General features: G+C 50.6%; 1 protein-coding gene across 8 annotated transcripts in view; it reads right to left on the bottom strand.

Moving 5' to 3' along the window:
- The window catches only part of cmtr2 (cap methyltransferase 2), a 100,864-nt gene that overhangs the window by 44,143 nt on the left and 29,891 nt on the right, over nt 1–26,830 (bottom strand). The window lies entirely within an intron of this gene.

Here is a 26,830-nt window from a genome sequence, read left to right as displayed (position 1 = left end):
ATATTATGTCAGGTAAGAGGGGATGGAGGCTAGGCCAGTTGCATGCTCCTCCTGTAGGATGTGGGTGGTGAGGGATACCACCGGTGTCCCCGCTGACTATACCTGCGGGAAGTGCACCCAACTTCAGCTCCTCAAAGACCGAGTTAGGGAACTGGAGCTGAAGATGGATGAACTTCGGATCATCCGGGAGGCAGAGGGGGTGATTGAGAAGAGTTACAGGGAGGTAACCACACCCAAGGTACAGGACAAGAATAGCTGGGTTACCGTCAGGGGGAAAAAAACAAACAGGCAGACAGTGCAGGGATCCCTCGTGGCCATTCCCCTTCAAACCGTTTTGGATGCTGTTGGGGGGGGATGACCTACCGGGGGAAGGCCAGGTCTCTGGCACTGAGTCTGGCTCTGGGGCTCAGAAGGGAAGGGGGGAGAATAGAAAAGCAATAGTTGTAGGAGATTCAATGGTTAGGGGAATAGATAGGAGATTCTGTGGTCGCGAGCGAGACTCCCGGAAGGTATGTTGCCTCCCGGGTGCCAGGATCAGGGATGTCTCGGATCGTGTCTTCAGGATCCTTAAGGGGGAGGGGGAGCAGACAGAAGTCGTGGTGCACATTGGTACCAACGACATAGGTAGGAAAAGGGGTGTGGAGGTAATAAACAAGTTTAGGGAGTTAGGCTGGAAGGTGGGACCTGTACAAGCAGGACGGGTTGCATCTGAACCAGAGGGGCACCAATATCCTGGGAGGGAGGTTTTCTAGTACTCTTCGGGAGGGTTTAAACTAATTTGGCAGGGGAATGGGAACCGGATTTGTAGTCCAGCAAATAAGGTAGCCGATATTCAGGACGCCAAAGCGTGTAATGAGGCAGTGGGGAAGGGAACACTGACAAAGGAGAGTACTTGCAGGCACGGAGATGGGTTGAAGTGTGTATACTTCAACGCAAGAAGCATCAGGAATAAGGTGGGTGAACCTAAGGCATGGATCGGTACTTGGGACTACGATGTGGTGGCCATCACGGAAACTTGAATAGAAGAGGGGCAGAAATGGTTGTTGGAGGTCCCTGGTTATAGATGTTTCAATAAGATTAGGGAGGGGGGTAAAAGAGGTGTGGGGGTGGCATTGTTAATTAGAGATAGTATAACAGCTGCAGAAAGGCAGTTCGAGGAGTATCACCCTAATGAGGTAGTATGGGTTGAAGTCAGAAATAGGAAAGGAGCAGTCACCTTGTTAGGAGTTTTCTATAGGCCCCCCAATAGTAGCAGAGATGTGGAGGAACAGATTGGGAAACAGATTTTGGAAAGGTGCAGAAGTCACAGGGTAGTAGTCATGGGTGACTTTAACTTCCCAAATATTGAGTGGAAACTCTTTAGATCAAATAGTTTGGATGGGGTGGTGTTTGTGCAGTGTGTCCAGGAAGCTTTTCTAACACAGTATGTAGATTGTCCGACCAGAGGGGGGGCAATATTGGATTTAGTACTTGGTAATGAACCAGGGCAAGTGATAGATTTGTTAGTGGGGGAGCATTTTGGAGATAGTGACCACAATTCTGTGACTTTCACTTTAGTAATGGAGAGGGATAGGTGCGTGCAACAGGGCAAGGTTTACAATTGGGGTTGGGGGAAGGGTAAATACAATGTTGTCAGACAAGAATTGAAGTGCATAAGTTGAGAACATAGGCTGTCAGGGAAGGACACAAGTGAAATGTGGAACTTGTTCAAGGAACAGGTACTACGTGTCCTTGATATGTATGTCCCTGTCAGGCAGGGAAGAGATGGTCGAGTGAGGGAACCATGGTTGACAAGAGAGGTTGAATGTCTTGTTAAGAGGAAAAAGGTGACTTATGTAAGGCTGAGGAAACAAGGTTCAGACAGGGCATTGGAGGGATACAAGATAGCCAGGAGGGAACTGAAGAAAGGGATTAGGAGAGCTAAGAGAGGGCATGAACAATCTTTGGCGGGTAGGATCAAGAAAAACCCCAAGGCCTTTTACACATATGTGAGAAATATGAGAATGACTTGAGCGAGGGTAGGTCCGATCAAGGACAGTAGCGGGAGATTGTGTATTGAGCCTGAAGAGATAAGAGAGGTCTTGAACGAGTACTTTTCTTCTGTATTTACAAATGAGAGGGGCAATATTGTTGGAGAGTACAGTGTGAAACAGACTGGTAAGCTCGAGGAAATACGTGTTAGGAAGGAAGATATGTTGGGCATTTTGAAAAACTTGAGGATAGACAAGTCCCCCGGGCCTGACGGGATACATCCAAGGATTCTATGGGAAGCAAGAGATGAAATTGCAGAGCCGTTGGCAATGATCTTTTCGTCCTCACTGTCAACAGGGGTGGTACCAGTGGATTGGAGAGTGGCGAATGTCGTGCCCCTGTTCAAAAAAGGGACTAGGGATAACCCTGGGAATTACAGGCCAATTAGTCTTACTTCGGTGGTAGGCAAAGTAATGGAAAGGGTACTGAAGGATAGGATTTCTGAGCATCTGGAAAGACTCTGCTTGATTAGGGATAGTCAGCACGGATTTGTGAGGGGTAGGTCTTGCCTTACAAATCTTATTGAATTCTTTGAGGAGGTGACCAAGCATGTGGATGAAGGTAAAGCAGTGGGTGTAGTGTACATGGATTTTAGTCAGGAATTTGATAAGTTTCGCCATGGTAGGCTTCTGCAGAAAGTAAGGAGGCATGGGATAGTGGGAAATTTGGCCAGTTGGATAACGAACTGGCTAACCGATAGAAGTCAGAGAGTGGTGGTGGATGGCAAATATTCAGCCTGGATCCCAGTTACCAGTGGCGTACCGCAGGGATCAGTTCTGGGTCCTCTGCTGTTTGTGATTTTCATTAATGACTTGGATGAGGGAGTTGAAGGGTGGGTCAGTAAATTTGCAGACGATACGAAGATTGGTGGAGTTGTGGATAGTGAGGAGGGCTGTTGTCGGCTGCAAAGAGACATAGATAGGATGCAGAGCTGGGCTGAGAAGTGGCAGATGGAGTTTAACCCTGAAAAGTGTGAGGTTGTCCATTTTGGAAGGACAAATATGAATGCGGAATACAGGGTTAACGGTAGAGTTCTTGGCAATGTGGAGGAGCAGAGAGATCTTGGGGTCTACATTCATACATCTTTGAAAGTTGCCACTCAAGTGGATAGAGCTGTGAAGAAGGCCTATGGTGTGCTCGCGTTCATTAACAGAGGGATTGAATTTAAGAGCCGTGAGGTGATGATGCAGCTGTACAAAACTTTGGTAAGGCCACATTTGGCGTACTGTGTACAGTTCTGGTCGCCTCATTTTAGGAAGGATGTGGAAGCTTTGGAAAAGGTGCTATGAAGATTTACCAGGATGTCACCTGGAATGGAGAGTAGGTCTTATGAGGAAAGGTTGAGGGTGCTCGGCCTTTTCTCATTAGAACGGAGAAGGATGAGGGGCGACTTGATCGAGGTTTAGAAGATGATCAGGGGAATAGATAGAGTAGACAGTCAGAGACTTTTTCCCCGGGTGGAACAAACCATTACAAGAGGACATAAATTTAAGGTGAAAGGTGGAAGATATAGGAGGGATATCAGAGGTAGGTTCTTTACCCAGAGAGTAGTGGGGGCATGGAATGCACTGCCTGTGGAAGTAGTTGAGTCGGAAACATTAGGGACCTTCAAGCAGCTATTGGATAGGTACATGGATTACGGTAAAATGATATAGTGTAGATTTATTTGTTCTTAAGGGCAGCACGGTAGCATTGTGGATAGCACAATTGCTTCACAGCTCCAGGGTCCCAGGTTTAATTCCGGCTTGGGTCACTGTCTGTGCGGAGTCTGCACGTCCTCCCCGTGTCTGCGTGGGTTTCCTCCCACAGTCCAAAGATGTGCAGGGTAGGTGGATTGGCCATGATAAATTGCCCTTAATGTCCAAAATTGCCCTTGGTGTTGGGTGGAGGTGTTGAGTTTGGGTGGGGTGCTCGTTCCAAGAGCCGGTGCAGACTCAGGGGGCCGAATGGCCTCCTTCTGCACTGTAAATTCAATGATAATCTATGATTAATCTAGGACAAAGGTTCGGCACAACATCGTGGGCCGAAGGGCCTGTTCTGTGCTGTATTTTCTATGTTCTATGTTCAAAGAATCTCCCTGACCTCCGGATCCCACACCGTGGCGATCCGGGGGTACTGCATCGCCACCCTCACCATCCAGGGCGTAGAGTTCAGCGGCTTCCAGCTCTACGTCCTCCCCAACCTCTGCGCTGCCTTGCTACTCGGCCTGGACGTCCAGTGCAACCTCCAGAGCCTAACCCTGAAATTTGGCGGGCCCCTACCACCCCTTACTGTCTGCGGTCTCACGACCCTTAAAGTTGACCCGCCTTCTCTGTTTGCAAACCTCACCCCGGATTGCAAACCCGTCGCCACGAGGAGCAGACGGTACAGGGCCCAGGACAGGACCTTCATCAGGTCTGAGGTCGAGCGGCTGCTGCGGGAAGGTATCACTAAGGCCAGCAACAGCCCCTGGAGAGCCCAAGTGATAGTGGTGATAACCAGGGAGAAAAACAGGATGGTCATTGACTACAGTCAGACCATCAATCGGTACACGCAGCTCGATGCCTTCCCCCTCTCATGCATATCTGATATGGTCAATCAGATTGCACAGTACCGGTTCTTCTCGACAGTGGACCTGAGATCGGTCTACCGCCAGCTCTCCATTCGCAAGGCGGACCGCCCGTACACCGTGTTTGAAGCGGACAGCCGCCTTTACCATTTCCTTAGGGTTCCCTTCGGCGTCACTAACGGGGTCTCGGTCTTCCAACGGGAGATGGACCGAATGGTTGACCGGTACGGACTGCGGGCCACTTTCCCGTACCTGGATAACGTCACCATCTGCGGCCACGACCAGCAGGACCACGACGCTAACCTTTCGAAATTTCTCCACACCGCCAAACTCCTCAACCTAACCTACAACAAGGAGAAGTGTGTGTTCAGCATGAACCGATTAGCCATCCTCGGCTATGTGGTTCAGAACGGAGTTCTAGGTCCCGACCCCAATCGCATGCGCCCCCTCATGGATCTGCCCGTTCCCCACTGCACCTAGGCCCTCAAACGATGCCTGGGGTTCTTTTCGTACTACGCCCAGAGGGTCCCTAACTATGCGGACAAGGCCTGCCCACTCATCCACTCCACCGGTTTCCCACTGACGGCCGAGGCTCACCAGGCCTTCAACCGTATCTAGGCCAACATCGCCAACGCCGCGATGCACACAGTCGACGAGACGCTCCCCTTCCAAGTCGAGAGCAATGCATCAGATGTCGCTCTGGCCGCCACCCTCAACCAGGCATTCTTTCCCGCACCCTCCATGCTTCTGAAATTTGGCACTCCTCCGTCAAAAAGGAGGCCCAAGCTATCGTTGAAGCTGTGCGGCATTGGAGGCATTACCTGGCCGGCAGGAGATTCACTCTCCTCACAGACCAACGGTCGGTTGCCTTCATGTTTAACAACACACAGCGGGGTAAGATCAAAAATGATAAGGTCTTGCAATGGAGCATCGAGCTCTTCACCTACAATTATGAGATTTTATATCGCCCCGGTAAGCTCAACAAGCCCCCCGATGCGCTGTCCCGAGGTATATGTGCCAGCGCACAAGTGGACAGATTCCAGACCCTGCACGACGATCTCTGTCACCCAGGGGTCACCCTCTTTTATCACTTCATTAAGGCCTGCAATGTGCCCTACTCCATCGAGGAAGTCAGGGCTATCACCAGAGACTGCCAGGTCTCCGCGTAGTATAAACCGCACTTCTACCGGCCAGACCGTGCGCGCCTGGTGAAGGCCTCCCGCCTCTTTGAACGCCTCCGTATGGACTTCAAAGGGCTCCTCCCCTCCACCGACCGCAACACATATTTTCTCAATGTGGTCGACGAATATCCCAGATTCGCATTCACCATCCCATGCACCGATATGACGTCTGCCACTGTCGTCAAAGCCCTCAACACCTTATTCACTCTGTTCGGTTTCACCGCCTACGTCCACAGCGAGCGGGGTTCCTCATTTATGAGCGATGAGCTGTGACAGTACCTGCTCAACAGGGGCATTGCCTCGAGCAGGAGGACCAGCTACAACCCCCGGGGAAGCGGGCAGGTGGAGCGGGAGAATGGGACGGTCTGGAAAGCCGTCTAACTGGCCCTACGGTCCAGAAATCTCCCAGCCTCCCACTGGCAGGAGGTCTTCCCCGAAGCTCTTCATTCCATTCGGTCGCTCCTGTGCACGGTGACTAACAAACCCCCTATGAACGTCTCTTTGCCTTCTCCAGGAAGTCCACCTCCGGGGTTTCGCTCCCAACGTGGCTGGCAGCTCTCGGATCCGTTCTCCTCTGCAAGCACGTGCGGCTCCACAAGGCGGACCTGTTGGTTGAGAGGGTGCAGCTATTCAACGCAAACCCGTAGTACGCCTACGTAGCGTACCCCGACGGCCGCCAAAACACAGTCTCCCTCAGGGACCTGGCACCAGCTGGGTTCCCCCCCCCACTCCTGTCCCGGCGCCACCCTCCCTTCCCCCAGCGCACCCCACCACAGCACACGCTCCAGGACAATCCGTCCTCCCCTTGGTCCCAACCGGGGATGAAGAGAACGTCGACACGCTCCCGGAATCACCGACGACCGAACCGACGCCTGACTCGCCACCAGCACTGCGGCGCTTAAACGACGGATCAAGGCGCCCGACCGTCTAAATTTGTAACCTTCTCTGAAATTGTAATGACAACCTGTATGTAAATAGTTTTCCACCACCCCCCTGGACTCATTTTTAATAGGGGATGAATGTGGTAGTCACCACTGTTGTATTATATTGCATATACTGCACTGCATACAAGGGTATTATAGTAAGGCCCCTGTACTACAGGTATGGGGGTAGATCCCTGCCTGCTGGCTCCGCCCAGTAGGAGGAGTATAAATGTGTGTGCTCTCCGAACTGCAGCCATTTCAGCAGCAGCTGTAGAAGTCTGGTAGGATATATTAGGGGTATCGCGGTACCTCGGTGGGATGTACCTTATACTGTAGTATGAGTGGTAGAACCTGCCTGCTGGTTCCGCCCAGCAGGCGGAGCATAAGAGTCTGTGTTTCACCCACAGCAGTCATTCTGTACCGGAGCTGCTGGGGTAACTACTTGTTCATTAAAGCCTTCAATTGGACTACAATCGCGCTTCAGTAGTGATTGATCGTGCATCAATTTAATGAACAAAATTGAAGAATGGCTGCTCTCCGCATCAAGCCAGAGTGTCTACAAATCAACCCCCACACGGCAAATGCAGCAGCAACTTTTAAACATTGGCTGGCATGTTTCAACGGGTACATCAGGACGGCCCCGACTACCCCCACGGAGGAACAGAAAATGCAAGTCCTCCACTCAAGGGTGAGCCCAGAAATCTACACGCTTATCGAAGACGCGGACGGTTTTGAGGACGCAATGACTTTGTTAAAAGAGCACTACGTCCGCACTGTGAATCAGGTATATGCTCGGCATTATTTAGCTACCAGACGGCAGATCCCAGGGGAATCAGTGGACGATTTTTGCCGCGCATTATTAGTGTTAGGTAGAAACTGTAACTGTCCACAAGTCTCAGCCAATGACCACACTGAACTCTTAATACAGGATGCTTTTGTTGCGGGCATGCTGTCCTCTAAAATCCGCCAGCGTCAGCTGGGAAACGACACGCTAGGGCTTAAAGAGGCACAGAAACTTGCGCATGGACAGGGTGGACACCACCCTCGGCCGATTACAAGCACCCGTAATTTCCCCACAAGCTTGTGCAGTGCGGCAGCCAGGAAACCCCGGGGGTTTGGGGGGGGGGGGGGGGCGATGCTATTTTTGTGGGCAAAACAAACACCCCCGGCCCGATCCGCAATCTGCAAGGGCTACGGGAGGAAGGGGCACCTCGTGGCAGTATGCCAGGCCCGGTCGACCGCCGCTGTCTCCACAGGCAAACCGGGGCCGCTGCCATTCCTCTTCTCACAGGTCATGTGCGATTCATGGGGGCAGCCATCTTGGATGACGTCTCAGGACCTCGACTCGGGTGGCCGTGTATAGCCCGACGAGATCTCTCAGCTTCTGCAACAACTTGCCTCAGTGACACTGGACCAGTCTCGGCCCCGAACGCTTTCAACCGCTACGGCGTCGGTACTCATCAACGGGCACAAGACATCCTGCTTGATCGACTCTGGGAGCACGGAGAGCTTCATCCATCCCAATACGGTAAGACACTGCTCCCTCGCTGTACACCCGATTAAACAAAAGATCTCCTGGCCTCTGGGTCCCACTCTGTGGAGATCCGGGGGTAATGCATAGCCAACCTCACCGTCCAGGGCATGGAGTTCAATAACTTCCGACTCTATGTCCTCCCCCATCTCTGCGCCGCCACACTCCTGGGACTGGACTTCCAGTGTAACCTACAAAGTTTAATGTTCAAATTCGGCAGCCCCATACCCCCCCTCACTGTCTGCGGCCTCGCGACCCTCAAGGTCGATCCGCCTTCCCTGTTTGCAAACCTTACCCCCGATTGCAAACCCGTCGCCACCAGGAGCAGACGGTACAGTGCCCAAGACCGGACCTTCATTAGGTCGGAAATCCAACGGTTACTAAAGGAAGGCATTATCGAGGCCAGCAATAGCCCCTGGAGAGCTCAAGTGGTGGTTGTAAAGTCCGGGGAGAAACATAGGATGGTCATAGGCTACAGTCAGACCATCAACAGGTATACGCAGCTTAACGCGTACCCTCTCCCCTGCATATCTGGAATGGTCAACCAGATAGCGCAGTACAAGGATTTCTCCACAGTGGACCTTAAATCAGCCTACCACCTGCTCCCATTCGCCCGGACGACCGCAAGTACACTACGTTCGAAGCAGATGGGTGGCTCTACCATTTTCTAAGGGTTCCCTTTGATGTCACAAATGGGGTCTCGGTCTTCCAACGGGAGATGGACCGAATGGTTGACCGGTATGGTCTGCGGGCCACCTTCCCGTACCACGACAATGTCACCATCTGCGGCCATGACAAGTAGGACCATGACACCAACCTCCGCAAATTCCTCCATACCGCAAAAATCCTTAACTTAACCTATAACAAGGGCAAATGCGTGTTTAGCACTGATCGCCTAGGCATCGTCGGCTACATAGTGCATGATGGAGTCATAGGCCCAGATCCCGAACGCATGCGCCCCCTCATGGAGTTTCCCCTCCCCCACTGCCCCAAGGCCCTGAAAGGTTGCCTGGGCTTCTTTTCTTATTACGCCCAGTGGGTCCCCAATTATGCGGACAAGGCCCGCCCACTAATCCAGTCCACGGTTTTACCCCTATCGGCAGAGGCCCACCAGGCTTTCAGTCGCATCAAAGCAGACATCGCCAGGGCGCCGATGCACGCAATCGATGAGTCCCTCCCATTCCAGGTCGAGAGCGATGCATCAGACGTAGCTCTGGCTGCCACCCTCAATCAGGCAGGCAGACCCGTGGCCTTCTTTTCACGCACCCTCCACGCATCAGAAATCCACCATTCCTCCGTCGAGAAGGAGGTCCAAGCCATCGTCGAAGCTGTGCGGCATTAGAGGCATTACCTGGCCGGCAGGAGATTCACTCTCCTCACTGACCAACGGTCGCTAGCCTTCATGTTTGACAATGCACAGCGGGGCAAAATTAAGAATGATAAGGTCCTACGGTGGAGGATCGAGCTCTCCACCTATAATTACGAGATCTTGCATCATCCCGGGAAGCTCAACGAGCCTCCTGATGCCCTGACCCGCGGCACTTGTGCCAGTGTACAAGTAGACCGACTCCGGACCCTCCAGGACAACCTCTGCCACCCGGGGGTCACCCGGTTCTTCCACTTTGTTAAAACCCGCAATTTGCCCGACTCCATCGAGGCGGTCAGGGCCGTAACCAGAAACTGCCAAATCTGAGCGGAGTGCAAGCCGCACTTCTACAGGCCAGAGAAAGCGCACCTGGTGAAGGCTTCCCGCCCCTTTGAACGCCTCAGCGTGGACTTCAAATGACCCTTCCCTCCACCGACCACAACACGCATTTCTTAAACGTGATTGATGAGTACTCCCGGTTCCCTTTCACCGTCCCCTGTCCCGACATGACAGCTGCCACCATCATTAAAGTCCTCTAGATGTTCTTTACCCTGTTCGGTTTCCCCGTCTACATCCATAGCGATAGGGGGTCCTCCTTCATGAGTGACGAGCTGCATCAATTCCTGCTCAGCAAGGGCAGTGCCGCCAGCAGGACGACCAGTTACAACCCCCGGGGAAATGGGCAGGTAGAGAGGGCGAACGGGACGGTCTGGAAGGCCATCCTACTGGCCCTACAGTCCAAGAATCTCCCAGTGTCCCGATGTACTTCACTCCATCCGATCACTACTGTGCACTACTACCAACGAAACACCTCATGAACGTCTCCTTGCCTTCCCTAGGAAGTCCTCCTCGGGGACCTCGCTCCCAACATGGCTGGCAGCCCCCGGACCCATCCTACTCCGTAAGCACGTACGGGCCCGCAAGTCAGACCCACTGGTCGAGAGGGTACATCTCCTCCAAGTTAACCCCCAGTACGCCTCTGTGGCACACCCCGACGGCTGACAAGACACGATCTCCCTCCGGGATCTGGCCCCCGCTGGATCCCCACCCTCACCCGCCCCATCAACACCAACCATTTTTTCACCGGCGCACACCACCGCAGCCCCCTTCCCAGGAGGATCCGTCCTCCCACTGGCCCCATCCGGATGCGATGAAGCTGAAGACGACAAGCTCCCAGAGCCACGGATGCCCGAGCCGACGCCAGCATCACCGCCAGGACTGCGACGATCGCAGAGGACGACCAGGGCCCCCGACCGGCTGATAGTTTCCTTGTAAAATGAACTTGCAAATAATTGTCTGTAAATATGTGTCTTGCATGTAAAGGCACCGAAGGGTACCGCTATAACCTCTATTTTATTTAACTAAGAGCTGTTAAACATACTTGCACTGTGGGTCGACACTATGTTAGATTGACTGAAGGCCTATGCCTAACCTGACCAGCCTATATGGGCAGCACGGTAGCATTGTGGATAGCACAATTGCTTCATAGCTCCAGAGTCCCAGGTTCGATTCCGGCTTGGGTCGCTGTCTGTGCGGAGTCTGCATGTCCTCCCCGTGTGTGCATGGGTTTCCTCCGGGTGCTCCGGTTTCCTCCCACAGTCCAAAGATGTGCAGGTTAGGTGGATTGGCCATGATAAATTGCCCTTAGTGTCCAAAATTGCCCTTAGTGTGGGGTTACTGGGTTATGGGGATAGGGTGGAGGTGTTGACCTTGGGTAGGGTGCTCTTTCCAAGAGCCGGTGCAGCCTCGATGGGCCGAATGGCCTCCTTCTGCATTGTAAATTCTATGATACTGCTAGCACATGGTGGATGTTTGTGCTACTGACAGCGGGCTCTGTCTGTCTGTATCAGAGGCTGCATCCCGAATGAGCGGGAAAACTAGTGCCCTCTGTCGTTATAGTGACCGTGCCCTAACTGGTGATTGGCTGCTGTGTTGATTGGTATTGCAGTGTGTCAGTCAGTGTGTGTCTCTGCAACATCATATACTGATGTGTATATTATGACATCCCCCCTTTTCTAAAAGACATGTGTGTTCGTGGCAATAAATAATGTAGTATGCGAATGTTCCTAACAATGTGTGGCACATGCGAGCATATTTACAGGACTATGTACAGAAACTCTAAGATATTTACATTGGAAGGTGTCTAGTGCAGATAGACAGTATGTAACACAAAATATAACTAGAACAACAGTATGTACAAACCAGTGAGTTAATTAAACAGGGTAACAAAACAATCAGTTCATGAGTTCAAAGAGTCCATGAATTCAGGCAGTTCATAAATTCAGTCTCTGAGGTGGGCGACAAATTCTGGTTGACCGCCTCAAGGGTGGGTCAGGGGTCGCCTGTTCTGGAATGGGCGGGACTGTGTCAGACTCAGAGGGTGGCAGCGAGAAAGGGTGATCTGCAAAGTCCATGACGGGTTCGTCGTGACGGCGAGGCAGGACATGATGATCTGGTGGCGAGCTAGGAAGCAGTCGTAGTGCCCGCCTATTTCGGACAAAGAAGAGAGCCCTCTTGTAGACGAACCAAAAATGACCTGGGGGCCACTTGTCTGAGCACCACAGCGGTGGCGGACCAACCACTATCGGGAAGTTGGACACGGACCTCCTCATCAGGAGCCAGAGCAGGGAGATCCGTGGCGCGGGCGTCGTACGCCGATTTGTGTTGGGCCCGAGACAACTGCATTCGATGAAGGACCGGAAGGTTGTCCAAGTCCGGGACATGAATGGCCGGCACCATCGTCCGCAGCGTGCGATTCATCAACAATTGAGCCGGTGACAGGCCGGTGGACAATGGAGCTGATCTGTAAGAAAGCAGGGCGAGATAAAAATTGGATCCTGCACCGGCCGCCTTGCACAGGAGTCGTTTGACAATGTGCACCCCCTTTTTCAGCTTTGCCATTGGATTGGGGGTAATGGGAACTGGACGTGACATGTGTGAAGTTGTATCGTTTGGCAAAATTGGACTACTCCTGACTGGCAAAACACGGGCCATTATCGGACATGACCGTGAGCGGGATGCCATGGCGAGCGAAGGTTTCCTTGCACGCCCGAATGACTGCAGTTGAGGTGAGGTCGTGTAGCCTAACTACCTCCGGGTAGTTTGAGAAGTAGTCCACTATGAGGACGTAGTCCCGGCCAAGTGCATGGAACAGGTCGATGCCCACTTTGGTCCAGGGGGACGTGACCAACTCATGGGGTTGCAAGGTCTCCCTTGGCTGAGCAGGCTGGAAACGCTGGCATGTTGGGCAGTTAAGAACAGCGTTGGCAATGCCCTCGTTGATTCCAGGCCAGTACACTGCCTCACGGGCCCGTCGGCGGCATTCCTCCACTCCCAGGTGGCCCTCATAGAGCTGCTGAAGGACGAGGTTCCGCATGCTGTGCGGAATGACGATCCTGTCCATAGAATCATAGAAGTTTGCAGCATGGAAACAGGCCCTTCGGCCCAACCAGTCCATGCCGCCCAGTTTTTACCATTAAGCTAGTCCCAGTTGCCCGCACTTGGCCCATAACCCTCTATACCCATCTTACCCATGTAACTATCTAAATGCTTTTTAAAAGACACAATTGTACCCGCCTCTACTACTACCTCTGGCAGCACATTCCAGACACTCACTACCCTCTGAGTGAAGAAATTGCCCCTCTGGGCCCTTCTGAATCTCTCCCCTCTCACCTTAAACCTATGCCCTCTAGTTTTAGACTCCCCTACCTTTGGGAAAAGATGTTGACTGTCTACCTTATCTATGCCCCCTCATTATTTTATAGACCTCTGTAAGATCACCCCTAAGCCTCCTACGCTCCAGGGAAAAAAGTCCCAGTCTATCCAGCCTCTCCTTATAACTCGAACCATCAAGTCCTGGTAACATCCTAGTTCCAGCTTTAGTAGAATTCCATCTACCACCGCCAGGTCATCTTTAATGTTATAGAATTGAGGGCATTGGCCCTTGAGCCACCCGTCTGTCAGGTGGCGCATGACACGTTGGAGCAGGGGATCGTCGGCCGTCTCACGACGAATATGGGTGAGTCGTTCGTCTGTGGCGGGCAGATTGGATGCGGCGAATGCCACCTGAACATCAATTTGGCACACGAAGCCCGCTGGGTCGCAGCGTGTGGTGACAGATCGGGAGAGTGCATCGGCGACGATGAGTTCCTTACCCGGGGTGTAGACGAGTTCGAAGTCGTACCGCCTGAGTTTAAGGAGAATGCGCTGCAGGCACGGCGTCATGTCGTTAAGGTCTTTTTGAATGATATTGACCAGTGGCCTGCGGTCTGTCTCGACTGTGAACTTTGGGAGTCCATAGACAGTCATGGAATTTGACGACTCCGGTAAGAAGGCCCAGGCACTCTTTTTCAATTTGCGCATAGCGCTGTTCGGTGGGCGTCATTGCACGTGACACATATGCGACAGGAGCCCATGAGGAGGCATCGTCATGTTGAAGGAGCACTGCTCCAATGCCGGACTGACTGGCATCCGTGGAGATGTTTGTTTCTTTGGCCGGGTCGAAAAATGCCAACACGGGGGCCTTGGTCAGCTTCGTCCTGAGTTCCCGCCATTCTTGTTCGTGGGCAGGGAGCCATTGGAACTCGGTCGTCTTCTTCACCAGGTTCCTGAGAGCCGTGGTGTGGGAGGTGAGGTTAGGGATGAAATTCCCCAGGAAATTGACCATGCCCAGGAAGCGGAGGACCGCCTTCTTGTCCTCCGGTGTCTTCATGGCCTTAATGGCAGATACCTTGTCAGCATCCGGCTGCACGCCAAACTGTGAAATGTGGTCTCTGAGGAATTTAAGTTCTGTTTGACCAAAGGAGCATTTGGCCCTGTTGAGGCGGAGGCCATGCTCATGGACTCGTCGGACCACGTGTTGGAGGCGATCAATGTGCTCCTGCGGGATGGTAGACCAGACGATGATGTCGTCCACATTTTGGCGAACCCCTTCAATACCTTCCATCATCTGCTCCATTATTCTGTGGAACACTTCCGATGCAGAGATCATGCCAAACGGCATCCGGTTGTAGCAATACCGGCCAAATGGGGTGTTAAAGGTGCAGAGCTTCCGACTGGATGCGTCGAGTTGGATCTGCCAGAACCCCTTGGATGCGTCTAGCTTGGTGAAAAATTTGGCGCAAGCCATCTCGCAGGTGAGTTCTTCGCGCTTTGCAATGGGATAGTGTTCTCTCATAATATTGCAGTTGAGGTCCTTGGAATCAATCCATATGCGTAATTTGCCGGATGGTTTTTTCACGCACACCATTGAGCTGACCCAGTCAGTCGGTTCTGTAACTTTCGAAATTACGCCCTGGTCCTGGAGGTCCTGCAGCTGCTGCTTGAGGCGGTCCTTGAGGGGTGCTGGTACCCTGCGAGGTGCATGCACCACAGGCGTGGCATTTGGTTTTGACAAGATTTTATAAGTGTATGGGAGTGTGCCCATGCCCTCAAATACACCGTGGTATCGGGTGATGATGCCGTTCAGTTGTGTCCGAAAGTCAGCGTCCTGAGATGCGGAAGCGTCAGCGGGTGACAGGGAGTGAACCCTTTGGACAAGGTTTAGAAGTTTGCATGCCTGAGCACCAAGCAGGGAGGCTTTAGTGGATCCCACTATTTCGAATGGCAGGTTAGCCTTTGATGACCGGTGCGACGCTTCAAGCTGGCAAGAGCCACTGGCAGCAATGGCATTACCATTATAGTCCAGAAGCTGGCAGGCGGATGGCAGGATGGTAGGCTTGACATGGAGGCTTTCGAGGTCAGACCACGCAATGAGGTTGGCTGAAGCGCCGGTGTCCAGGCGGAATCGGATGCGGGAGCGGTTGACCATGAGGGTGGCACACCAGTCGTCGTCCGGATCAATGCTGAATATTGGGAGAGACTTGGCTTTTGTCTTCTGGAGCATCTTGTGTTTGGTGATGATGCCCTCCCGAAATGGTGCTTTAGGGTCCTCGGTGTCAAGGTCCGGAATCAAGTCGGAGTCGGAAACGGTGACCGGTGACTGAATGGTTCGGACATCCCTGAGTGGCTGGTTGGAGTGACGAGAGGTAGTAGATTGAGAAGACCTGAACAGGGCTGCATAGTGGCCAAGCTTGCCATATTGGAGACAGCGTCGGGATTTTGCAGGACATTGTCGCTTTAAGTGGGTAGAGCCACAGTTGCCGCACATCGTGATGTCAGAACGTTCGGTACGCCACCGCGCATGCGCGGTGTGGTTGTACGTAGTGCGCGCCTGCGCAGTGTGGTCTTCAGCCTCGCCGTCCCCTCGGTCAGTGCGCGCATGCGTAGGAGCCCGTGAAAAGCGCGCGTAATGGCCGCCCTCATCCAGGCTTCGGTCCTGGAGTTGTTTAATGGCTTGCACCCGTTCTGCCTCGTTGGGACCTTGCACTGCTTGAATGTGCGAGTATCGGTTAGTGGCATGTCATGCAGAACGCAGGTCTCGATGGCTATCACAAGGGTGAGCTGTTTAACCTTGAGGAGCTGCTGGCGTAGGGGGTCCAATTGCAGACCGAAAACGATCTGGTCACGGATCATCGAGTCGGAGGTGGAGCCGTAATTGCCGGACTGCGCGAGGATGCAAAGATGGGTGAGGAAAGGTTGAAAAGGTTCATCCTTACCCTGCAGACGCTGTTGAAAGACATAGCGCTCAAAACTTTCATTTACCTCGATGTCACAGTGATTGTCGAATTTGAGCAGGACTGTCTTGAACTTGGACTTGTCTTCACCTTCAGCGAAAGTGAGAGAGTTGAAGATATGGATGGCATGGTTCCCGGCCGTGGAAAGGAAGAGAGCAATCTTCCTGGCGTCTGAGGCAGCTTCCAGGTCTGTAGCTTCGAGGTATAGTTGGCATCGTTGTTTAAAGATTTTCCAGTTCGCACCGAGGTTGCCGGTGATGCGGAGCGGCGGGGGAGGGCGGACGCTGTCCATACTACCGGATGGCTGATTGCTGGTCGAAGGCAGATCACTTGAAGGTAGGTCTATTAAACTCTAACATCACATACTGGTACCATGATGTGTTGGGTACTCTGGATCTGTGGAGACTGCGTTTACCTGAGCAGTAACACAGACAGGCTACCAACACTTGTAATAGTACAACTCTATTTTATTTAACTAAGAGCTGTTAAACATACTTGCACTGTGGGTCGACACTATGTTAGATTGACTGAAGGCCTATGCCTAACCTGACCAGCCTATACTGCTAGCACATGGTGGATGTTTGTGCTACTGACTGCGGGCTCTGTCTGTCTCAGAGGCTGCATCCCGAATGAACGGGAAAACTAGTTCCCTCTGTCTTTATAGTGACCGTGCCCTAACTGGTGATTGGCTGCTGTGTTGTGTGTGTTGATTGGTCTTGCAGTGTGTCAGTCAGTGTGTGTCTCTGCACCATCGTATACTGATGTGTATATTATGACATCAACCACAGCAGTCATTCTGTACCGGAGCTGCTGGGGTAACTACTTGTTTATTAAAGCCTTCAATTGGACTACAATCTCGCTTCAGTCGTGATTGATCGTGCATCAAGGAGGCCACACATCTCTGTGTAATAAAGCCTCGATTACTCTCTACTCTCGTCTCATCGGAATTGATAGTGCATCAATCCTTCTATGTCCAAATTACTTCCCCTTGAATCCACGTCCTGATCATCATCTGTCTAATGTGGCTCTGGCATGCAAACTTTATGAAGTCTCCATAGGAAGGGTGGTAACCACCGTGGAGGCCTCGGTCCAGCAGAATGCACGGTTTCTGCTTGCTTTGCACTCGGAACTGCACTCCATTGGTCTTGCCATGGTTTCATTCGAGCAGTGGCGAGGTGAGATGGGGACGGGGGCACCTCAGCCTCCCTCCAAGTGTCCCTTCTCCCCAGGGAGTCCAGGAAGCGTCCTCAGGCACCTAAAGGAACACCACCCAGACATCCCAGGGGCATTCACCCTGGAGTCTCCAAGGGTGTGCTGCCACTTCAAATCCCCCTCTGCCACTTCAAATCCCCATCAACTCCAGCAGGTCAGGTCAAGAAATGTTCATCTGCCCCAGCGCAGGAGACCCTCCACAATACAGAGGCCAAAGTCATGTTAGTTAACATGGAAGTCAGCAGGCTGTCTCCACCTCTGCTGCAGATGTCAGGTGTGCACGGAGACGTGGTTGTAGGGGAAGAAAAATTAAGATGTTTTGAATGCACACTGGTGGCAGATGTGTCCATTCATTCTATATAATCTGCACTATTGTAAAAATATTTGACTTCTACCACTTTTCAAGTGTCAAGTATTAAATGGCTAATCAACGTAATTCAAGGAACCACACTCATTCAAGAGTTCAAAATGACCCAGTTCCCCAATTATCTCCCCTCTTGTCCCGTAGCTTATTGAGTTCTCACTCAAACTCATCGCAGTGAATGACCTTCAGTTCCATATCAGCGACACGATTTTTTTTTAAAAAAGCTTTTAATTTTAATTAATTGACGCAATGTCAGTTAGAGGGGTGCAGTGCTCTGACTGTGAGATGTGGCAGGTCCGGGAGGCTTCCAGCGTCCCGGATGGCTTCATCTGCAGACAGTGAATCCAACTGGAGCTCCTCACAGACCGCATGGTTCGGTTGGAGCAGCAATTGGATATACTTAGGAGCATGAAGGTGGCGGAAAGCGTCATAGATCGCAGTTATATAAATGTGGTCACACCCAAGGTGCAGGCAGAGAAATGGGTGACCACCAGAAAGGGCAGGCAGTCAGTGCAGGAATCCCCTGTGGTTGTCCCCCTCTCGAACAGGTATACCCCTTTGGATACTGTCGGGGGGGATAGCCTATCAGGGGAAAACAGCAGCAGCCAGAGCAGTGGTACCACGGCTGGCTCTGATGTTCAGAAGGGAGGGTCAAAGCGCAGAAGAGCAATAGTAATAGGGGACTCTATAGTCAGGGGCACAGATAGGTGCTTCTGTGGACGTGAAAGAGACTCCAGGATGGTATGTTGCCTCCCTGGTGCCAGGGTCCAGGATGTCTCCGAACGGGTAGAGGGCATCCTGAAGGGGGAGGGCAAACAGGCAGAGGTCGTTGTACAAATTGGTACTAACGACAGAGGCAGGAAGGGGCATGAGGTCCTGCAGCAGGAGTTCAGGGAGCTAAGCAGAAAGTTAAAAGACAGGACATCTAGGGTTGTAATCTCGGGATTACTCCCTGTGCCACGTGCCAGTGAGGCTAGAAATAGGAAGATAGAGCAGCTAAACACGTGGCTAAACAGCTGGTGTAGGAGGGAGGGTTTCCATTATCTGGACCACTGGGAGCTCTTCCGGGGCAGGTGTGACCAAGATAAGAAGGACGGGTTGCATCTAAACTGGAGAGGCATAAATATCCTGGCCGCGAGGTTTGCTAGTGTCACACGGGAGGGTTTAAACTAGTATGGCAGGGGGGTGGGCACGGGAGCAATAGGTCAGAAGGTGAGAGCATTGAGGGAGAACTAGGGAATAGGGACAGTGTGGCTCTGAGGCAGAGCAGACAGGGAGAAGTTGCTGAACACAGCGGGTCTGGTGGCCTGAAGTGCATATGTTTTATTGGAAGAAGTATTACGGGTAAGGCAGATGAACTTAGAGCTTGGATTAGTACTTGGAACTATGATGTTGTTGCCATTACAGAGACCTGGTTGAAGGAAGGGCAGGATTGGCAGCTAAACGTTCCAGGATTTAGATGTTTCAGGCGGGATAGAGGGGGATGTAAAAGGGGAGGCGGAGTTGCGCTACTGGTTAGGGAGAATATCACAGCTGTACTGCGGGAGGACACCTCAGAGGGCAGTGAGGCTATATGGGTAGAGATCAGGAATAAGAAGGGGGCAGTCACAATGTTGGGGGTTTACTACAGGCCTCCCAACAGCCAGCGGGAGATAGAGGAGCAGATAGGTAGACAGATTTTGGAAAAGAGTAAAAACAACAGGGTTGTGGTGATGGGAGACTTCAACTTCCCCAGTATTGACTGGGACTCACTTAGTGCCAGGGGCTTAGACGGGGCGGAGTTTGTAAGGAGCATCCAGGAGGGCTTCTTAAAACAATATGTAAACAGTCCAACTAGGGAAGGGGCGGTACTGGACCTGGTATTGGGGAATGAGCCCGGCCAGGTGGTAGATGTTTCAGTAGGGGAGCATTTCGGTAACAGTGACCACAATTCAGTAAGTTTTAAAGTACTGGTGGACAAGGATAAGAGTGGTCCTAGGATGAATGTGTTAAATTGGGGGAAGGCTAATTATGACAATATTAGGCGGGAACTGAAGAACATAGATTGGGGGCGGATGTTTGAGGGCAAATCAACATCTGACCTGTGGGAGGCTTTCAAGTGTCAGTTGAAAGGAATTCAGGGCCGGCATGTTCATGTGAGGAAGAAGGATAAATACGGTAATTTTCGGGAACCTTGGATAACGAGAGATATTGTAGGCCTCGTCAAAAAGAAAAAGGAGGCATTTGTCAGGGCTAAAAGGCTGGGAACAGACGAAGCCTGTGTGGCATATAAGGAAAGTAGGAAGGAACTTAAGCAAGGAGTCAGGAGGGCGAGAAGGGGTCACGAAAAGTCATTGGCAAATAGGGTTAAGGAAAATCCCAAGGCTTTTTACACGTACATAAAAAGCAAGAGGGTAGCCAGGGAAAGGGTTGGCCCACTGAAGGATAGGCAAGGGAATCTATGTGTGGAGCCAGAGGAAATGAGCGAGGTACTAAATGAATACTTTGCATCAGTATTCACCAAAGAGAAGAAATTGGTAGATGTTGAGGCTGGAGAAGGGTGTGTCAATAGCCTGGGTCACATTGAGATCCAAAAAGACGAGGTGTTGGGTGTCTTAAAAAATATTAAGGTAGATAAGTCCCCAGGGCCATAAGACCATCAGACCTAGGAGCGGAAGTAAGGCCATTCGGCCCATCGAGTCCACTCCACCATTCAATCATGGCTGATTTCAACTCCATTTACCCGCTCTCTTAATTCCTCGAGAAATAAAGAATTTATCAACTTCTGTCTTAAAGACACTCAACGTCCCGGCCTCCACCGCCCTCTGTGGCAATGAATTCCACAGACCCACCACTCTCTGACTGAAGAAATTTCTCCTCATCTCTGTTCTAAAGTGACTCCCTTTTATTCTAAGGCTGTGCCCCCGGGTCCTAGTCTCCACTGCGAATGGAAACAACTTCCCTGCATCCACCCTATCTAAGCCATTCATTATCTTGTAAGTTTCTATTAGATCTCCCTTCAACCTCCTAAACTCCAATGAATATAATCCCAGGATCCTCAGACGTTCATCGTATGTTAGGCCTACCATTCCTGAGATCATCCGTGTGAATCTCCGCTGGACCCGCTCCAGTGCCAGTATCCTTCCTGAGGTGTGGGGCCCAAAATTGCTCACAGTATTCTAAATGGGGCCTAACTAATGCTTTATAAAGCTTCAGAAGTACATCCCTGCTTTTATATTCCAAGCCTCTTGAGATGAATGACAACATTGCATTTGCTTTCTTAATTACGGACTCAACCTGCAAGTTTACCTTTAGAGAATCCTGGACTAGGACTCCCAAGTCCCTTTGCACTTCAGCATTATGAATTTTGTCACCGTTTAGAAAATAGTCCATGCCTCTAATCTTTTTTCCAAAGTGCAAGACCTCGCACTTGCCCACGTTGAATTTCATCAGCCATTTCTTGGACCACTCTCCTAAACTGTCTAAATCTTTCTGCAGCCTCCCCACCTTCTCCATACTACCTGCCCCTCCACCTATCTTTGTATCATCGGCAAACTTAGCCAGAATGCCCCCAGTCCCGTCATCTAGATCGTTAATATATAAGAACAGCTGTGGCCCCAACACTGAACCCTGCAGGACACCACTCGTAACCGGTTTCCATTCCGAAAAAGAACCTTTTATCCCAACTCTCTGCCTTCTGCCTGACAGCCAATCGTCAATCCATGTTAGTATCTTGCCTCGAATACCATGGGCCCTTATTTTACTCAGCAGTCTCCCGTGAGGCACCTTATCAAAGGCCTTTTGGAAGTCAAGATAAATAACATCCATTGGCTCTCCTTGGTCTAACCTATTTGTTATCTCTTCAAAGAACTCTAACAGGTTTGTCAGGCATGACCTCCCCTTACTAAATCCATGCTGACTTGTCCTAATCCGACCCTGCACTTCCAAGAATTTAGAAATCTCATCCTTAACAATGGATTCTAGAATCTTGCCAACAACCGAGGTTAGGCTAATTGGCCTATAATTTTCCATCTTTTTCCTTGTTCCCTTCTTGAACAGGGGGGTTACAACAGCGATTTTCCAATCCTCTGGGACTTTCCCGGACTCCAGTGACTTTTGAAAGATCATAACTAACGCCTCCACTATTTCTTCAGCTATCTCTTTTAGAACTCTAGGATGTAGCCCATCTGGGCCCAGAGATTTATCAATTTTTAGACCTTTTAGTTTCTCTAGCACTTTCTCCTTTGTGATGGCTACCATATTCAACTCTGCCCCCTGACTCTCCGGAATTGTTGCGATATTACTCATGTCTTCTACTGTGAAGACTGACGCAAAGTACTTATTTAGTTCCTCAGCTATTTCCTTGTCTCCCATCACAAAATTACCAGCGTCATTTTGGAGCGGCCCATTGTCAACTTTTGCCTCCCGTTTGTTTTTAATGTATTTAAAGAAACTTTTACTATCATTCCTAATGTTACTGACTAGCCTACCTTCATATTTGATCCTCTCTTTCCTTATTTCTCTCTTTGTTATCCTCTGTTTGTTTTTGTAGCCTTCCCAATCTTCTGACTTCCCACTACTCTTTGCCACATTATAGGCTTTCTCTTTTGCTTTGATGCATTCCCTAACTTCCTTTGTCAGCCATCGCTGCCTAATCCCCCCTCTGATAACCTTTCTTTTCTTTGGGATGAACCTCTGTACTGTGTCCTCAATTACTCCCAGAAACTCCTGCCATTGCTGTTCTACTGTCTTTCCCACTCGGCTCTGCTCCCAGTCGATTTTCATCAGTTCCTCCCTCATGCCCCTGTAGTTACCTTTATTTAACTGTAACACCTTTACATCTGATTCTACCTTCTTTCTTTCAAATTGGAGATTGAATTCGACCATATTATGATCACTGCCTCCTAAGTGCTCCCTTACTTTAAGATCTTTAATCAAGTCTGGCTCATTACATAACACTAAGTCCAGAATGGCCTGTTCCCTCGTGGGCTCCATCACAAACTGTTCCAAAAAGCCCTCCTGTAAACATTCAATGAATTCCCTTTCCTTGGGACCACTGGCAGCATTATTTACCCAGTCCACCTGTATATTGAAGACCCCCCATGATCACTGTGACCTTGCCTTTCTGACATGCACTTTCTATTTTGCGGCGCATTTTGTGCCCCCGGTCCTGACCACTGTTAGGAGGCCTGTGCATAACTCCCATTATGTTTTTTTGCCTTTGTGGTTCCTCAACTCTACCCACACAGACTCCACATCATCTGACCCTATGTCGTTTAGTGTTATTGATTTAATTTCATTCCTAATTAACAAGGCCCCCTCTGCCCACCTCTCTGTCTTTTCGATCGGTTGTGAATCCCTGGATGTTTAAATGCCAGTCCTGAACCCCCTGCAACCACGTCTCTATGATGCCTACCACATCATACCTGCCAGTCACAATCTGGGCCACAAGCTCATCTACCTTGTTCCGTTCACTGCGCGCATTTAAATATAGCACCTTTAATTCTCTATTGACCGTCCCTTTTTGTTTTCTTAGTGTGGTGGACCTTGGTTTACTGAGCCTTTCCATACACTGTGTCATATTTTGTGGGATGGGGACAATCGTAACCACTCTTGAGTTTTGTCTGTTCATGTTTTTTTGTATTCCTAAGCAGCTACGCTCCCCACTGATTACTTCACCTCTTGGTTCCCTGACTTTCCCTTCCCCCCCAATCTTTCGTTTAAAGTCCTATTGACCACCCTATTTCCTCTTTTCGCCAGAACACTGGTCCCAGCTCGGTTCAGGTGGAGACCATCCCAACGGTATAGGCCCCCCCTGTCCCAAAACTGATGCCAGTGTCCCATGAAAAGGAACCCCTCATTCCCACACCACTCTTTCAGCCACGTGTTAACTTCCCTTATTCTTGCCTCCCTATGCCAATTTGCACGTGGCTCGGCAGTAATCCGGAGATTATGACCCTTGAGGACCTGTTTTTTAATTTGAATCCTAGCTCTTTATAATCTCGAAACAGGTCCTCTTTCCTAGACTTGTCTATGTTGTTGGTACCGACATGGACCACAACAACTGGATCCTCCCCCTCCCTCTCCAGTATCCTTTCAAGCCGGTCAGAGATGTCCCGTACCCTAGCACCGGGCAGGCAACATACCATGCGGGACTCTTTATCCTGCTCACAAAGGATACTATCTATTCCCCTGATAATAGAATCCCCTACAACTACAACTTGCATATTTACTCCCTCCCCTTGAATGGCCTGCTGAACCATGGTGCCTTGGTCAGCTGACTCATCCTTCCTGCAGCCCTGTTCGCCATCCACACAGGGAGCCTCATACCTGTTGGACAGAGTCAAGGGCTGACACTCCTGAGTTCCTGACTGCTGGTTCCCTTTACCTGCCTGACTTGCAGTCACACCCTGCTGTCCCTGGCCACTGGCAGGATTTAAACTACTTACTCTGACAGGTGTGACTGCCTCCTGAAACACAGTGTCCAGGTAAGTCTCCCCCTCCTGGATGTGCCTTAGTGTTTGAAGCTCAGACTCCAGCTCATCAACTCTGAGCCGGAGCTCTTCGAGCAGCCAACACCTACTGCAGATGTGGTCGCTGCAGCTCGCAATGGGATCTGCCAGCTCCCACATCAAGCAGCTCAAGCACATCACCTGACCAGCCATCACTAATTAATTAATTAGTTTAATTTAAGTTTCTGGTGGGGGCAGCTTCAGCCAATCAGACACTAATTTACATTAATCTACACTGCACTTTTAACTGAAAAACAGCACAATTAGATTAACCACTTACCTCACTGCACCAAACTACCAAATTCTCACTGTCTGTATCTCTCTCACTCAGGCTGTGTCTCCTTGACCTGCGCAATGCTAACAATATAATATAATAATGCTAATAATATAATATGGCACTTACCTCACACCAATGGATCTTATTATTAGGTTAGAGGAGGAGGGTGGGTGGGAGACACTACACGTGTAGTGTCTCGGGTTACCTCTCCATCAGAATTTATTGGTTGGGTGGGGCGGGGGGGGGGGGGGGGGGGAGGGGGAGGGGGAGGGGGGCCTTCCCAGAAGTCCGCGGGTCGAACTTCCGGTTCCCGCCTTATATTTAAAAAAATAAAAAATAATACAGAAAAGAACAGAAATGGGACCAGGTAAGTGTTTTTAAAGTAAAAACTTACCTCCCAGAAAGCCCTTGCGCACCGCTCCCGCCGAAATCCAAAGGCCTGTTCCTGTAAAGGTAAGTGTTTTTAAAGTAAAAACTTACCTCCCAGAAATCCCTTGCGCGCCGCTCCCGCCGAAATCCAAAGGCCTGCTCCTGTAAAGGTAAGTGTTTTTAAAGTAAAAACTTACCTCCCAGAAATCCCTTGCGCACCGCTCCCGCCGAAATCCAAAGGCCTGCTCCTGTAAAGGCAAGTGTTTTTAAAGTAAAAACTTACCTCCCAGAAAGCCCTTGCGCACCGCTCCCGCCGAAATCCAACGGCCTGCTCCTGTAAAGGTAAGTGTTTTTAAAGTAAAATCTTACCTCCCAGAAAGCCCTTGCACACCGCTCCTGCCGAAATCCAAAGGCCTGCTCCTGTAAAGGTAAGTGTTTTTAAAGTAAAAACTTACCTCCCAGAAATCCCTTGCGCACCGCTCCCGCCGAAATCCAAAATTTTGGGAAAAGGCTTGATGGGATCTACCCCAGAATACTGAAGGAGGCAGGAGACGAAATTGCTGAGGCCTTGACAGAAATCTTTGGATCCTCACTGTCTTCAGGCGATGTCCCGGAGGACTGGAGAATAGCCAATGTTGTTCCTCTGTTTTAGAAGGGTAGCAAGGATAATCCAGGGAACTACAGGCCGGTGAGCCTTACTTCAGTGGTAGGGAAATTACTGGAGAGAATTCTTCGAGACAGGATCTACTCCCATTTGGAAGCAAATGGACGTATTAGTGAGAGGCAGCATGGTTTTGTGAAGGGGAGGTCGTGTCTCACTAACTTGATAGAGTTTTTCGAGGAGGTCACTAAGATGATTGATGCAGGTAGGGCAATGGATGTTGTCTATGTGGACTTCAGTAAGGCCTTTGACAAGGTCCCTCATGGTAGACTAGTACAAAAGATGAAGTCACACGGGATCAGTGGTGAGCTGGCAAGGTGGATACAGAACTGGCTAGGTCATAGAAGGCAGAGAGTAGCAATGGAAGGATGCTTTTCTAATTGGAGGGTTGTGACCAGTGGTGTTCCACAGGGATCAGTGCTGGGACCTTTGCTCTTTGTAATATATATAAATGATTTGGAGGAGAATGTAACTGGTCTGATTAGTAAGTTTGCAGACGACACAAATGTTGGTGGAATTGCGGATAGCGATGAGGACTGTCAGAGGATACAGCAGGATTTAGATTGTTTGGAGACTTGGGCGGAGAGATGGCAGATGGAGTTTAATCCGGACAAATGTGAGGTAATGCATTTTGGAAGGTCTAATGCAGGTAGGGAATATACAGTGAATGGTAGAACCCTCAAGAGTATTGAAAGTCAAAGAGATCTAGGAGTACAGGTCCACAGGTCACTGAAAGGGGCAACACAGGTGGAGAAGGTAGTCAAGAAGGCATACGGCATGCTTGCCTTCATTGGCCGGGGCATTGAGTATAAGAATTGGCAAGTCATGTTGCAGCTGTATAGAACCTTAGTTAGGCCACACTTGGAGTATAGTGTTCAATTCTGGTCACCATACTACCAGAAGGATGTGGAGGCTTTAGAGAGGGTGCAGAAGAGATTTACCAGAATGTTGCCTGGTATGGAGGGCATTAGCTATGAGGAGCGGTTGAATAAACTCGGTTTGTTCTCACTGGAACGAAGGAGGTTGAGGGGCGACCTGATAGAGGTCTACAAAATTATGAGGGGCATAGACAGAGTGGATAGTCAGAGGCTTTTCCCCAGGGTAGAGGGGTCAATTACTAGGGGGCATAGGTTTAAGGTGAGAGGGGCAAGGTTTAGAGTAGATGTACGAGGCAAGTTTTTTACGCAGAGGGTAGTGGGTGCCTGGAAGTCGCTGCCGGAGGAGGTGGTGGAAGCAGGGACGATAGTGACATTTAAGGGGCA

The sequence above is a fragment of the Scyliorhinus torazame genome, chromosome 10, assembly GCF_047496885.1.
Source record: "Scyliorhinus torazame isolate Kashiwa2021f chromosome 10, sScyTor2.1, whole genome shotgun sequence".
NCBI classification, from domain to species: domain Eukaryota; kingdom Metazoa; phylum Chordata; class Chondrichthyes; order Carcharhiniformes; family Scyliorhinidae; genus Scyliorhinus; species Scyliorhinus torazame.
The sequence above is the reverse complement of the archived record's forward strand: the minus strand, read 5'-3'. Positions and strand labels throughout refer to the sequence as shown.